At 35.5% G+C, this 16,594-nt stretch overlaps 1 pseudogene; it reads left to right on the top strand.

Annotated features, from left to right (window-relative positions):
• The window catches only part of LOC149553980 (putative aldehyde oxidase 4), a 139,588-nt pseudogene that overhangs the window by 2,932 nt on the left and 120,062 nt on the right, over positions 1-16,594 (top strand).

The raw sequence follows: 16,594 nt of genomic DNA on the forward strand, positions 1-16,594 counted from the left end.
GGTCCAACAAAGGTAACCTCCCATGGAGGCGCAAATTTCTTTGTTTCCTTTCTTGATGATTGTACTAGAAAGGTTTGGGTTTATATGATGTCTAGAAAGTCTGAAGTTTTCTCCAAATTTAAAATTTTTAAAGCTCTTGTTGAAAATCAGAGCGGGCACAAAATTAAATGTTTAAAATCAGATAATGGAGGTGAATTTTGTTCCTTGGAGTTTGATAACTTTTGTACAGATCATGGTATTTGACGGGTGAAAGTTGTGCCATTCACCCCTCAAGAAAATGGGGCAGTGGAAAGACTAAATCGAACTATACTTGAGAAAGTTTGATGTATGCAATCTAATGTTGGTTTAGGCAAAGAATTCTGGGTGAAAGCCTGTAATATAGTAGTATACTTGATTAATCGAAGTCCTTTATCTCATTTGGACTTTGGAATTCTGGAGGAGGAATGGCTGGGTAGAAGGATTTTCTACTCACATCTTCGAGTGTACGGGTGTGAAGCATTTGTTCATGTTCCTAAAGAAAAAAGGAGCAAGCTGGATTCAAAATCACAGGAGCGTATCTTCATGGGTTATGGTGAAGATCAGTATGGATTTTGATTATGGGATCCTGTTGCAAAGAAGATTGTATAGAGTAGAGATATGGTATTTAATGAGATGAAGTTTTCGGCTCTTTAATTAGCACCACAAGAAAGAGTTGTTGAAGATTTTATCCCTATGCCTTTATTTAATGAGAATAATTCTTCATTGAACTCACAGTCACAGTCTCAGCCTATCATTTCCACTCCTACCTCTATTTTAGCTCCTTTTCCTAGTCTTAGCAGTGATTCAGAGCCTTCCTCTTCTCATATTCTTCCATCACTACAACGGTCAGAGCATACTTTTAAGGATGAGCAATTCGATGAACTAGACAATCTATAGGGATATGGTCAAAGAATTAACAACAATTCAAATCAGTCAATTCGCAAGAGATGTGGGGCATTGGATAGTAGTCACAATGGTGAAAGCATAGGAGAATTATTTGGCAAAGCTCCTACTGCTCATAGTGAGGGAGAGCATCCACCTCCTATGTTGGAGATAAGCCATAGTAATGAGCAGGGTGTCTGCGAGTTTGGGGGTATCTCACCCACATAGCAAATGAGACAAGTCTTTTATCTTGTAGGGGAAAAACAAGGAGCTGTCAGTGGACCCTCTCATTCATGTAGGGAATGTAGCATTGGGTTCAATGGCCAACATAAAAATTGGGCTTACTCCTTCACTAGTTTAAGGTTTTGGTCTTCACCAAACAACAACAGAGCTTCACAGCAATTGGGCAGATGGTCAATTGCCAGGTCATTGTTATGTTACGCAGGGAGATCCTACACTCTGCTCCACACAAAAAGTTTATGCATCTACCCACGGTGATACAGAGTCATCCTTGGTCAATAAGACTCCTACACACACCTCTCACATATGTGGAGCATCCACTCGTGCAACAGATCTCTTTGAATATGGTGCTGGAGATCATCAGTGTCTGCTCCCTTCTAGGTGGTCCCCTTTGTTCATGCCCGATGAAACCTATGTTTATGATGGAGCTTGCGTGCATAGTCATCATTTGCAGGACAATAACAGGAATCTCACTACTCAACGTGACTCCATTCCTGCCGTGCCTTGGTCTTCTACGGAGAGAATAAAAGAAGTTGCATTGGATTGCATGGATTTGGGTATTCCTTCTACAATAGTCCACCCTATTATACAATAGTCACTAGAAACTTTAAGAATTCATATGCATGATTTTTCGAATGCTCAAACACATCATGGTCATAGGGAACGAGACTTGGATGTCTCTCAGCCAATCTGTACATCTTCAAGGGGCAATGACTATGAACTGATAAGAAGTAATGCTCAGAATGAGCAACACAATCCAAACTTAAGGCGATCTATAAGGTAGAGGAAGATGCCTACGAATTATTCAAATTATGAGTTACTTTACTCCAAGGAGGTAGAGCTTGATATTTTAATCTCTAATCAAGTAGAGCCGAATAATTTCAGAGATGCCTGTGAAAGTACTGATAAAAATCAATGGATGATTGCAATGGAAGAAGAGATGAACTCTCTTAAAACAAATAAAACATGGGACTTAGTTCCACTTCCACCCAATCGGAAACCTCTGAAAAATCATTGGGTGTATAAGGTGAAAGAAGAAGATGGCGGAAGAAAAAGGTACCATGCTCGATTAGTTGTCAAAGGATATGCTTAGAAAAAGGGCTTAGATTTTGAAGAGATTTTCTCACCTGTTGTTTGAATGACTACAATTTGGGCAGTTTTGGGATTGGTAGCCATTTGGGATCTTGAGCTCGAACAGCTTGATGTTAAGACAGCTTTTCTACATGGTGATATAAATGAAGAATTGTACATGGAATAGCCTAAAGGCTTTGTTCAAAAAGGGAAAGAACATCTCTATTGTCGGCTGAAGCAGAGTTTGTATGGACTCAAGCAAGCTCCAAGACAATGGTACATTAAGTTTGATCGGTTCATGGCTGAACATAACTTCACCCGATGCGAATCAGATCCTTGCATCTACTATAAAAGACTTCCTAGTGGCGAGTTTGTTATTCTTTTACTTTATGTTGATGACATGCTAGTTGCTGGTACTTCTCCTCAAATAATCAGCAAGCTAAAGAAAGAGTTAGCTTCTTAGTTTTCCATGAAAGATTTAGGGGCGGCCAAAAAGATTCTTGGGATGACTATTACAAGAGATAGACAGAAAAAGATGTTGACTTTGTCACAAAAATCATACATTGACAAAGTTGTAGAATGGTTTGGCATGGCTGAAGTTAAACATGTTCCTATTCCTCTTGCTCCTCATTTCCCCCTAAGTTCTAATTTGTGTCCCAAAACACAAGATGACAAATATTTTATGAATAATGTTCCTTATAAATCAGCAGTTGGTAGCTTAATGTATGCTATGGTTTCTACACGTCCTGACATTGCTCACACGGTGGGAGTAGTTAGTAGATACATGAGAAATCTCGAGAAACCTCATTGAGAAGCAGTGAAATGGATATTGCGGTATCTCAAGGGTACTTTTGATTATGCACTTATGTTTTGGTAGAAATCATACTCAATTGCAAGGATTCAGTGACTCAGATCTTGCTGCAAATCGAGAAAAGTACAAGTCTACTACTGGTTATGCTTTCACATTTGTTGGGGCTGCTATTAGTTGGGCCTCAAGACTGCAACACTGTGTTGCACTTTCTTCTGCTGAAGCTGAATACTTGGCTCTTTCCGAAGGGGCTAGAGAGATAATTTGGTTGCAACGCTTATTCAAAAATTTACATTGGCAACAAGATGATTATGTTTTATTTTCAGATAGTCAGAGTGCAATTTTTATGGTTCATAATCATTCCTCTCAGTGACGCTCCAAACATATTGATAAGCATGCTCACTATGTTCATTATGTGGTAGCAGAAGGAAAACTAAATGTTGCCAAAATTGATACCAAGATCAATCCGGCGGACATGTTGACGAAGGTTGTTGCCAAGGAGAAGTTCGAATGTGCCAGGACTTCTCTTGGCCTTGTTAAAAAGAAGTAATTCAGCATGTAGAGTAGGGGAATGGATGATCAGCTAGTGTATTTGTTGTCTTCAAGTGGGAGATTGTTGAATTGTGAAGGCCAACAAACACATGTTTTTTTCCCTCCATATTATTTTGTCTCTTCAGCTGATCATTTGTGATCTATAAATGCTGATGGCATGTATTGTAAACTCAATTGGTTTTCTCATTAATATAATTCCTCTTCTCTCAGTGTGGACGTAGCCACGATTTGTGGTGAACCACGATAAACTCTGTGTTTATGCATTTTTTCTGTTCTGTACTTTCTTTCGCATTCTTAGTTAATTTACATTGACAAGATTGGAATAAGTGAAAGCATAGGTAGGACAGTTAAAATCAAAATTCATGAAAATTCCATAGTTTGTAATTGGCTAAAACTCAACAAGTTCTGGCAGATTTATTTTATCTGAGATCTAAACAGTCTTAGAGACGGCCAGAGACTCGTAGACAATCAAATACGTTTGTATGAATTTATTTCACGACTAGAAAAAGATATGAAGAATCATCAAAATTAGTATGTAGCGACTCTAGAACATCTTTGCCAGATTCTCTTGAACAACTTGTCCGGAAATCGTCTGGTTGGTTGTAGGGGGGTGTGGGGCTTCTGTTGTGCATTTATCAAAATACAACACTGATACAAAAGAAACAGAGGAATTCTCAATAAGTTCATGCTTGACACTATTGGGATCTATAAATGGTTGTTCTATCACAACTACTGAAGGGCTTGGAAATTGCAGGGATGGACATCATGCAATCCATAGAAGAGTTGCTGGTTTTCATGCATCATAGTGTGGCTACTGTACTCTAGGATGGTCTATGTCTCTTTATGGTGCTCTTCGTCAGGCTGAAGCCAAAGGAAGCCATGATCATAGACAAGGGTTTTCAAAGATTTTGGTACTGGAAGCTGAGAAAGCCATTGCAAGGAATATATGCAGGTGTACTGGCTACAGACCCATTGCTGATGTTTGTAAGAGTTTTACAGGGGATGTTGATTTAGACAACTTGGGTTTCAGTACCTTTTGGAAAAAAAATGAAAATCCTGACCCAAATAAGCTGCCTAAATATAATCCAATTGGAGTTTCTCTGGATTCCAAATTCTTGAAGCAAAGATATGGAGATTCTAGAACATCCTCCACATTGAATTTTTCTTATAAAGATGAGTTCAGTGGAGAGAAACGTGCTTGGATCAGACAATCCACCGTGGATGATATTTTGAAGACTCAAGAAAAAGCTGGTGAGGAAAATGTTGAACTTATGCTAGTTATAGGTAATACAATTGCTGGGATCTACAAAACCATGGAGCCTAAAGTTTTTGTTGACATCAGTAACATCTCAGAGCTACAGAATATTACAAGGCATGGTTCAGGGATTGAAGTTGGAGCAGCTGTAACCATTGCCAAGCTTATAAAAGCATTGGAGGATACAAACACCATTGTAGGTGATATTCAAGATCATGGGAAAGAAAACCCTACAAGAAGTTTAGTTTTTGAGGGCCTTGCCAATCACCTGAGAAAGGTAGCATCTGGATTTATTAGAAATACAGCTAGCATTGGTGGCAACATAATTATGGCCAAGAATTTGTCATTTGATTCTGATGTTGCAACCATTCTCCTTGGAGTTAATGTATCAGTCAAAATGATCACAACTGAGAGAAGAGAATCTGTGTTAACCATGGAGGAATTCTTTGATAAACCTTGTCTTGATTCAAGGGTACTATTGCTTTCATTATTTATTCCAAACTGGAATCAAGCCGGTAATCTTGTTGGAGATGATCACTCTGCTGAAATTAACGAAAATTTGTTGTTCAAAACATTCAGGGCAACCATTAGACCTCTTGGTAATGTAGTGTCTTATATTAATGTTGCCTTCCTCGCTCAAATTTCTCTCAATGGCCCTCAAGAAAATCTGGTTGCAAAGAGTCTTCGACATGCTTTTGGTGCATTTGGGTTGAGCCATGTTGGAAGGGCTACAAGTGTAGAAGAGTTCTTAGTCAATAAAGTTATATCACCAGGTGTTTTTCTGGAAGCAATAGAAATTCTTAAACTACATATTGTTCTAGTGGAAGGTACCTTGAAATTTGCATACAGGTAAAGTGTGGTTGTTGGTTTTCTTTTTGACTTCATCAGTCCTCTTGTTAAAGATATAGTTCCCCCTTCCATCACTGATTCTCTGGAAGTTCACAACAATCAGAGTGGTAGTTCTTTCAATCATGAGAAATGATCCTTCAAACCGAAAAGCATTATAGATGGCAAGCAAACAATGGTATTTCATCATGAGTATAGTCCAATAGGCCAGCCTTCTAAAAAAGTTGCTGCAGAGCTTCAAGCATCAGGTAATCCCCTTTCTTTTTCCATTTTAAATTGTCAACTGCCAAATAATTATTTTCTTTAATGTAGTTTCAATTTATTTATTTTTAATCAAAGCAGCCAAAAATTAAGGGGCTAATCCTTATATACAATGCTTAAAGGTAGACGAAGAGTGAAGAACCATTGTCAGCAGACGATAGCAACTTTAGACTGACATGCAACTACTTAATACCTAAATAGTAGATCCAAAAACTATGTTAGCCACAAAAATGTATCCATAGGTAACACCACCATTTCAATAATTCCCATAATCATATGACTAAAGCCTAATCTATGAGCATTCACCATAATAGTTTTAAACATGATAAAATATTCATAAGAGTTTTTTTTTATCTGTCATGCATGGCTAAACCAGTAAATAACTATAAGTCTAAAGTGTCATGTACTAGGGCTAAACCAGTAAGTGCCTATAAGCCTAGAAACCAACATAAAAGAAGCCCAGAAAGGAGCAAGGCTACCAAAACCAAAGAAAACATCAAAATTGGAACCAATCATAATAGAAAAAAAAATCTTTTTTGGTTCACTGAAAAACTGGAACCAATCATAATAGAAAAAAAATCTTTTTTTGTTCACTGACCTTGGAGAGCATCATTCAAGTCTAGTCATTAGTGAGAAATTTTATTAGATCCTTTGGAGGTTGCGTTATCAATTTCCTTCGCACCTAATTTGTCCTCTTGCAAAAGACAAAGTAGTAGCCGAAGAATGCATAACCTTGAGAGCAAATTTGGAAAGTGCCACAAAACTATCTTCTAGATTTTTGAAATCCTTTTTTATTTTGTAAATTTGCCCCCATATAGCAGCACAGGAACCACATTCACCACCCACAATAGTAAGGGGAACTGGTGTCAAAAGGGGAATTACCTTTGCTTCCCACCTCAATTTTTTCAGTAATGTCCAAGGATTTTGTTTTAAAATTCGTAGAGACAAATTGTTGTTGTTTTGTGAAGTCTCCTTCCTAGACCCTTTTTTTTAAAGCCATTTTAGAATCACTAAGGCCCCATTTGTTTGCTGGAATTAACCTGGAATAGAGAAACGGGAATAGGAAAATTGGAATAAATCTATTCCAATTTTGGCCCAAAATGAGAATAAATCAAATTCTAATTTTTTTTTGGAATTTGATTTATTCTCATTTTGGGCCAAAATTGGAATAGATTTATTCCAATTTTCCTATTCCCGTTTTCCTATTCCAGGTTAATTCCAGCAAACAAACGGGGCCTAAAGGCCTTCTCCTCAACCAACTCCTCTTTTATAGTTTTACCCTTACCCCAAGTTTAGCAAAAATTCATGTGGAATAGTGGGGAGTGTTGGTTTCCTCCATAATTTGGACATCCGAGTCGATTTAGTGGGACATGGCATTTTTAGCAGTTTTAGACTTAGATGGGCTAGGTGGGTCATTTTTCTTTTTATCACAAATCTTCATAGGGGACTTAGGGGAGGGTAAAATCTAAGGAAAGGTGTGAGGGGTATCAATGATGCAAATGTGGGGTGGGTATGGGGAGGATGGAACCCTTTGGACAGAACATACACACAAAGGGCATAATGTTGAAATTGATGAAAGCTCAACCCCACAGCTCCCAAGAATCACCTGCATGCAAACACTTGTCACAAAAAAAGAGAAGCAAAAGCTATGGAGGCTGAAATTCTCAAATCCACGGATGAGACATTCTTGATGAACAAAAAGAGAAATTGTTATTGTCAAAAGTGAATGAATATTACAAAGAGAGATCGTCCTTATAAAAGAGATCAAAACCCTAATAGGTAACTAACCTAGGTTGCATTATAATAATTAATAAAAGAATTAATTATTATATGCCCAAAGTTTAGCTTAAGTAAACTAGAGATAATAAGTGACTTAATAATTAAATCAATATGATTTAATTAATAAGAAAAAAACTTTATTACTCTAACACACCACCCCCCCATAAGATAAACTTAGGGAGTAGCTAAAATTGTAGAAACTACTACTGAAAATAAATATGGGTCCCAGAAACAAGGCCTGATGAGGTACCCAAGCACAACCAAATCTCTGAAAAAGAGGAAAATTTGATAAAACCACATGGGAAAAACCTTACTCCAAAAGGAGATGGAAATAATGGTAAAAAGAACTAGTGAAGGACTAAAGAAGCCTCCAAACTAGGAAATGTCCCAGATGATAGGAACAAAAGATGATCATGAAGAACACCACTGAAGCGTGAAGTTGCAAACATTGTCAAACCGCTAATCTAAAGAACCTCTACTTTATAGAACATGACCAGATAGAGAAGACTAAGTCTGAAGAGCTGATCAATCAAAGATGGAAGGTATCTTCATGGCCTCCAAACATAGGAATGAATTAATGTCTATATGGTAAACGATCCATCTCACCAAAATGCATAGGTATCCAGCCACTACAATTGCCTAGTACATAGGATCAAATACTGAATACATAGCTCACTCCATCAAACCAAAAAAGCAATAGAACCAACATAAGCCCCCTTATAATATTGAGAGGTAAGACATGAACATTGAAATTGAATGCAATATCTCCTACAAAAATAAGAACTAGGAACATCGAGAGTGCAAAAGAAGTACAAACACCTATAATGACACGTGTCATCGACACATCATGAGGCTAATATCGTGGAAGAACCACTCACTTGACAAAGGGAGATAGCGAATATGGCCAATATGAAACCCCCCAAGGCACTTTATAATGTAGTGTGAATACAATAAAACACAAAGATGTGCAAGATCCTGAAATGCAATAGAGTGGCACTTTATCTAAGTGTGTTTGCATAAATGCTACAAAAGATGTCTAAATAGACCATAAGAGACATAAGACTGATGCAACATATAGTACAACCTGCGACGAATCATCTGAAGCAATGAAATCAATCCCTAGACTTGAAACAACCAAGATATCCATGAGAATGCAATAGAGTGGCACTTTATCTAAGTGTGTTTGCATAAATGCTACAAAAGATGTCTAAATAGACCATAAGAGACATAAGACTGATGCAACATATAGTACAACCTGCGACGAATCATCTGAAGCAATGAAATCAATCCCTAGACTTGAAACAACCAAGATATCCATGAGAATGCAAAAATGCAAAAGACTGAATAGAATATGCTTGGAGTAGAATCTTAAAAAAAAACCATCATCACTGGAAAAAGATCTCAAAGACCTTTCTAGTGATATAAAGAAATCCCAAATTGGAGAGCGGATGCTCAAGATATGTCTCCTGAAGTGCAAAATAGAACTCCTAATTTTGACAACATAAACAACCATCAAGAAAGCATCAAAACTAAAAATAACCTACACCACTAGAACGGGATTAGAACCAGCTTTTCAGCCATATCTTGTTTTCGAAAAATAGAGTCCAGATGAGAAAGTTACGGCCAAAAAACCACGTGTATGTCAAAAAAGAGGTTGAAGGGCAAACTAAAAAAAATTACCGCCTCAAGATCCATGCCAAAATGCCTCGAAAAGTGTACCCTCTAGTAGAGAAATTACCTCAGGAAATATGTCAATTCTGTACCAAACTGTCTTGGGGAGCATGCAAGTTTGTACAAAATTGCCTCAGGAAGCTTGTTGATTTTGTACTAAAATCACCTCGAGAAGTGTGTTAGTTTCGTACAACTGACTCAATTTTTGTGCAAAAAATCTTAGTTTTTGTACCAAAAAACCTCAATTTTTGTATACAAATTTTCAACATTTGTGCCAAAAAACCTTGATTTTTATGCCAAAAATCTCAAATTTTGTGCCCAAAAGTCATAAAATTGTTACCTCGAGAAATGTGCCTAATATGGGAGCAATATTTTTTGCCTCAAATTCTAACTGTGTCCAAATTGAACAAATTTTACAAAAAAATTAGGAGTTTTTGGGTGCTCTGAGCTCAACGGTGAGGTTCGTTTGGGCTCAAAGTGCACTGAAAAAGGTGACCCCTAGATCCAATACAAAAAACCTCTAAAAAATGAAACCCTCTGAAAGAAAAAGTACAAATTTGAAAGTCAAGCCAAACCTCTCATAAACAACATAGGGGCATGAAGATCTAGAGTTGTGATACCATGTTGAAGCTGATGAAAGCTCAACCCCATAGCTCCTAGGAATCACCTACCTACAAACACCTGTCATAGGAAGAAAGACGCAAAAGCTATGGAGGCTGGAATTCTAAGATCCACAGATGAGACATTCTTGATGAGCAAAAAGAGAAATTGTTATTATCAAAAGTGAATGAATATTACAAAGAGAGATTGTCCTTATAAAGGAGATCAAAACCCTAACAGGTAACTAACCTAGGTTGCATGATAATAATTAATAAAAGAATTAATTATTATATGCTCAAAGCTTAGCTTAAGTAAACTAGAGCTAATAAGTGACTTAATAATTAAATCTATGTGATTTAATTAATAAGAAAAAACTTTATTACTCTAACACATAAACCAAGATGAAAATTAAAAAGTCTCAAAATGATCCCTTAATGTAAAATTGTATAGTTATTTCTCATTTTTTTACACTCATGAACATCTTTAGCAATGAACTCCAAAGTGTGCAACAAGTAGAAAATAAAAGAAATCAAAACATGGTTGTGAAAGTGGTTAAGAAGAGGCATATGATGATGATAATAATAATAATAATAAATCCTAAAACACCCTTTCAGAGTAAAATATTTCATTATTACAATACACTTGGTCCTAAGGGGAGAAGTTTCTCCTTGTTAAACCCATTGCAGAGCTTTACTAGATCTTCACCCAAGAAAAAAAATCAATTCAAACTAGTTTCATCAGGAATGCAACTAGGTTTTTTTACATCCTTCGATAGAGAGACCAGTAGTTTGAGCTATCGCATCTTCATTGACTTCAAATGTGATATAGCTCATGGTTATTTTTCACTCCTCCCAAGATGCAACAAACTAGTGTGAGAGACTTTCATCAAACCTAGTCACGGCTTGCATAAACAGAACAATTCCTCCCTCAGAGATAATATGCCACACTGCAGTGTTGTTGTGAATTACATCTTCATTTTTTTGGGCTCTATGTGAACTTTGTCCCTGTCCATTGTGGAAATCTCTAAACAAACCTCATGTCCACATGCAACTACTTATATAAAATTTATGCTTAATTTTAAGCAGTAAGAGTGTTCCCATGTAAACTTTTACTTTAGGGAAAAGGATAAATTGGAATCTTTCCAAGCAGTTGCTACTTATCACTTAAAATTAAGCTTTGGAAGAAATGGAGGGGCTAGAAATAAGCAAACTGCTATTGAGAAAAATTTAGGGAAAATAACATGTGGCATCACCATTTTGATTCTTTCATTTTATTTGTTTAAAATTTTCCTCTAAAATTTAACTTTTTATATAAAAATATTGTTTACAAGCATAGCTAAAAAACAAGCAACAAATTTTAGCATCCATGGAGACACCTTTTCCACAATTGTTGTTAAAAAAGTTAAGCAACCACTGCTGGCCAAAATAAGCCTAGTAGCGACATGGAGACATGTTGCAAAGATACACAAAGGCGTAGAGGAAAGAGAATATTAGAGCTGAGAATGCTTAATTAGGTTAACAATACAAACAGATGAAGTTAAGTTGATAAAATGTTTTAAAGGGGTTTAATAATTGAAATAAATGTGTCTTCCCAGGGCCAATACCTCATGAGCAACAAATCTATGTTAATAGTCATTTCTTCCAATTTAAGAGTTATAAAAAATGACGAGGGGTCAAAAATAAATCGAGATGGATCCTTTTAGGCCATTTTAAATAGAAATCACAACTTTTAATAAGTCAACCTTTTCGAGCTCTCATTACTTGTAATTTTTGCCAAATATCATTATTAATAGGCATATGTTGACGTGTAGTCTTTAAGAACCATCTACTTGGCAAAAGGTGCACCTACCACGGGCAGATATTTTTAAAATTTGAATTCAAATAAGGATTTGAACTATAGCCCGCCTAATCAAAAGTGCCCCATGAAAGTCATTACACTTGTACATTTTATTATCGTGTTAATATACATTACGAATTGTTTGAACTTGTTCCTTCCTCGTAAGGGATCTACTAACCTATGGTAAGAAGTGTATTGTCTCTACCAATGGAGCCCTTCTTTTTCAAATCCTATGGCCACCTAACATCATGTTTCCATACGACTGCTTAACTTCATTTTATGCTTAAATTTAAGCAACAGAGTGTTCATATGGAGAATCACAATTGTGGAAAAGGGATAATATTGAATCTTTTCCTATTTTTATGGATCTGCTATTATTTAGGGAATGAAAATAAGCTATGAAGAAAAGGAGGGGCTCAAAATAAATAGTGGTTGCTTATTGGAAAAACTCCATTTGTCATCATAAATTTACTTCCCTCACTTTTTTTGTTTCAAAATTTTATTTTAGTTTTTAAATCACTAAATTTTCTATCTTTTTTTTTAAAATATTAATATTAAAATGATTAGCAACAATATTAGTAGCTTACTATGACCTTAAGCTTCCCAAAATACTCCTAAATATACTAAGCGGTGGCTACTAGGCAAATTAAGCCTAGCAATTGCATGAGGCCTTGCTCTAAGTCACAGGATTTGGCGAATTTCATCCATGAAGTTCAAAATTTCGGTGAATTTTTACCCTTCCGAACTTCACCTAAATTTTATGATATTTAATGTAATATTGTTATTTATAATAAGATTATTTTATTTTAAAATAATATTAAGTCATTTAGTTTAATTATTTAGCAATGTCAAACTATTATGACAATTTTGTGGATATATTACTTATATTTAAAAATAGATAAATATATATTAATTTAATTTAATGTCACTTTTTTTTTTTGAATTTGTACCCTTGTCAAATTTCATCCGAATTTTATGATCGATGAACTCGAATTCAAATTTGAACCTTGTGACTTAGATGACCACTATGGAATCAATAGCAACATTCCCCTCTCCATAAATATGCTATAGAGAAAAGTCATCAAGGCTTGTCAATAACGGTCTAATATCCTTAAGAATTTCTTCCACTTTCCTACCCAACTTCATTGTACCTTTAGTGGCTTCAATAATTAATTTTGAATACCCCTCAATTTTCAACATTTTCAAGCCTATTGAATGGGAACATTTTAGACCTTAAAGAAGGGTCATTCCTTTTGCTTGATTTCTAGTTGAGGCACCTAGGTTTCCACCATAAGAAATCACAATGGCACCACTATGGTCTCTAATGACACCACCTCTTGCAATAGTCAATTTAACTTTGTCATGTGCTTTTGAAATGTCTAATTTGAAATCCATACATATTGAAGAAGAATTAATGAATGTATTTAACAAATTTCAAGAGGTTGAACAACCTAAGGGACCTACTGAGAACCAACAAATCAATAAGCATGCCAAGTCTGAAATAGAAAAGTCTCAAAGAGTACATCAATTAAATCATTTTTTCTTTCGATACCTTTGATCTACTACTATATATCCTAATTAGGAAATCTACAACCTTTGTTATCGTTTATTCTTCAAATAGATCACTTAAGGTGTCCCAATGTAATTAATTTGAACATCCATGTAAGCTAAACACTCCATGATGGAATGCCACTTTTTATCCACCACTTCTTGAGTACAACAGTAATATCTTTTACTTTCGTATTCTTTAGGTGTCTTTCATCTTTAGATTTCTCATCTAAGTTATTATGAACTAATTATTATTTGAGTTGTTAATATTTTTGCTTTCTTTTTTATTTATATTTCTATGATTTGAAAATAAGCAGATCCTCCAAGTATTATCTTATATGGGTGGCTTTCAATGCCATTAGAGAATCAAGAGTAATCTCCTCAAGGATTGCAATATTTTATGTTGGAAAAATAACTTTCTCACTAAAATATGTTTCCATGTATGAAAATTCATTCTCAATTAGTATCTCATTATCTAAAATTGCACCACCTTGAAGCTCTTAAAAAATCTAATGCACCTTTCTCAAGGACTAAACCATGACAAATCTTTAGACTTCTAGAATAAAGATAAGATAAAATATTTTTCACTGAGGATTTGTAATTAATTACTACTTTTAATTTAATAATTTATGTTGGTTTGGCCACAACTCACATCAAATTGTGACAAAAATCGTTACTTGACCAATTCATTTGCGTATGTCACTTTGATAACAATACTTTATTCACTATGATGTTAATGAAAACTTTAAGGACTAATGTGTTAATGAAAAATTTAAGGGCCCGTTTGGTTCCTGGAAGATGACAGGAATTGGCTTTTTCAAAACCCAGATTTGAAAATTTGTGCGTTTGTTTCAAAATTTGCAAAATGGAATTAGCATACGAGACTTCCAATTTTGCCTCAAAACCAGGTTTTCCAACTTCCTACTATCAAGTAGGAATTGAAAATCAAAACCTAGTTTAATTTTTTAAGGAGTGTTAAAACAATAGATTGGACTACTTTTTGAAATTTGTCTTCAACTCCAAGCTTACGCACTTCACACGCATCTTCTAAGTGAAACAAATAGTTTCAGTAAAATTCCAAAAATTAGAATGAAGATATGCAAAACCTTGATTTGGCTAAACCAAAGTTTGTAGAAATTTGAGTTTTTTAAATTCCACGAACCAAATGGACCTGTTGGGTAAAAGGATTTGTGATTATATCATAAAGCTCTGACTCTTCTTAATATATGTTCAAAAACTCTAAGAGTGTAAAACAAGAAAAGTACCAAAAAACCAAAACTTCCAAAGAATGATGTGGAAGAATTTAAGCATGTCAAAATATTTGTAAGTGGAAGCCCAAACAACAAATCAACCGACACAGTCTGTAGTTGCCCATTTCCAAAATCAAAGCGGCATCTAACCCCACATGTGAGCGAAGGGAATGTAGCAAGGATCAAAACTTATTAGTCCAAATTTTCTCCTTTCCTCAAAACAAAAACAAAATTCATCCATCATTGATGGGACCATGGCAAACTAATCATCTTCACCATTCAACTCCCAAACCACAACCACCCACATGATCCCCAAAACTACACAAAAACTGGGAGATGTTGCTTTATCTAGTCATTGGTTTTTAGTTGTGCCATAGAAGGGATTTTGTTGATTAATGTCAGTCAGAGAAGGAAGCCTCCATATTATCTTGTTGTGTGATACCCACCACTTCCTTGAGAAATAGAATGCTTAAGTGGTTATGAATGGCAGTCCAGGTTACCAAGCACTCTTTAATGGTGTAATGATGTGCTCATCTCTCCTCAATTAATGAGGCACACATAACCAAATGTATTGATCGTCCTCCACAACAAACTTAATGACTTGCATTTTAAAAAACTTGATCTTTTATGTTTTCGGTATGTGTGAGCTTTGACCTTCAAAGGCTTTCTAAAGACCAATCTTATGCTTAAATTTTTTTGTAATGCAACGAGTAAACTCTTTAAATAAATATGTTAAACCATCCCCCATGGATAATATAAACCCTATGAAATATTACACCACCATTTCATTGATGTTTAGAGTTAAAGCCCAGTTGTACATTCAGTCTACTTCCTGATTTCCCAGTTTTCTAATGTGTGAAATTTTGAAATCCTCTAGAGCATAAAGTTCATGTCTGATGTTTACAATGCATCCATTGAACCTTTAATTGTTGCATTGATGATAATGAGGGAATCACCTTCCACATGGAGCTTGGACACCCCCAGTTTCTTGGGAGCTCTAACGGCTAAAAGGGTTACTTCTGCTTCAGCCACATTATTTGTTCCATCATGTAACCTTTTACCTCATAGTGCAATTAAATCCCTCATTGCATCTCTAATGATAAAACCTACTCTTGAGGGTCTTGGGTTACCTTTCAAGGCCCCATCAAAGTTACATTTCCACCATTGCCTAAAAGGTTTTCCCCAAACTACAACCTCCTTTAGACCAATAGAAGAGGTAAGATTAACCTTACTAAGCCCATTCACAAGCCAATTGAATCAATATTTTTATTATAACTCAGATAATGTGTATTCACATTCCAAAAATGTATGTTATTGTGTGTGTGTGTGTGTGTGTGTGTGTGTGTGTGTGTGTGGTTTTGTTGTCTACTTAAAAAACCTAGGGACCCAATCAATGACATATAAGTATGCAACAAATTGAAGTGAATAACAAATATCATACTTCATATCACATCCTTATTGTATTACATTTTCTCATTTAAACCATTCTCTCTATTTTTTGTACTCACTTACATGAGGTTTGATCATTAGAACTTTAAAGCTACAAATGGTCTCCAAAACCATGGCCTCAAACCATGAGCCACCAATATGCTCCTCTCCATATGTGAGACCTTGTAGCATAGTAACTATTCATGGGCATCTTAAGCTCCTATAAGCAATGGAATCATATCAAATACAAAGCATTTGACATTGAAGAACTAATTATTCTTATGCCCCTCTTTTATGAGACTCTATTTAGTTGGTCAAAGATTATCCACTTGAGCATTATGCAAGTTGATGTTTCTACTTTTGGCCAAAAATTTGAACCTTTCTTTTTTGGAAATCAAAGTTTATTATAATTAGATAAAAATTTGAAGTACTTACACAAGGATATCCACAAGTTGTAAGAATATGAAATGTAATAATGTTTGCCCTTTAAAAAAAGCATGTTGGAGGCTTAAAGATCCATGTGTATGGCCAATGGCCAACCAAATAAGT

Source organism: Cupressus sempervirens, chromosome 6, assembly GCF_028749045.1.
Source record: "Cupressus sempervirens isolate cs-2001-9-10 chromosome 6, ASM2874904v1, whole genome shotgun sequence".
Taxonomy (NCBI): domain Eukaryota; kingdom Viridiplantae; phylum Streptophyta; class Pinopsida; order Cupressales; family Cupressaceae; genus Cupressus; species Cupressus sempervirens.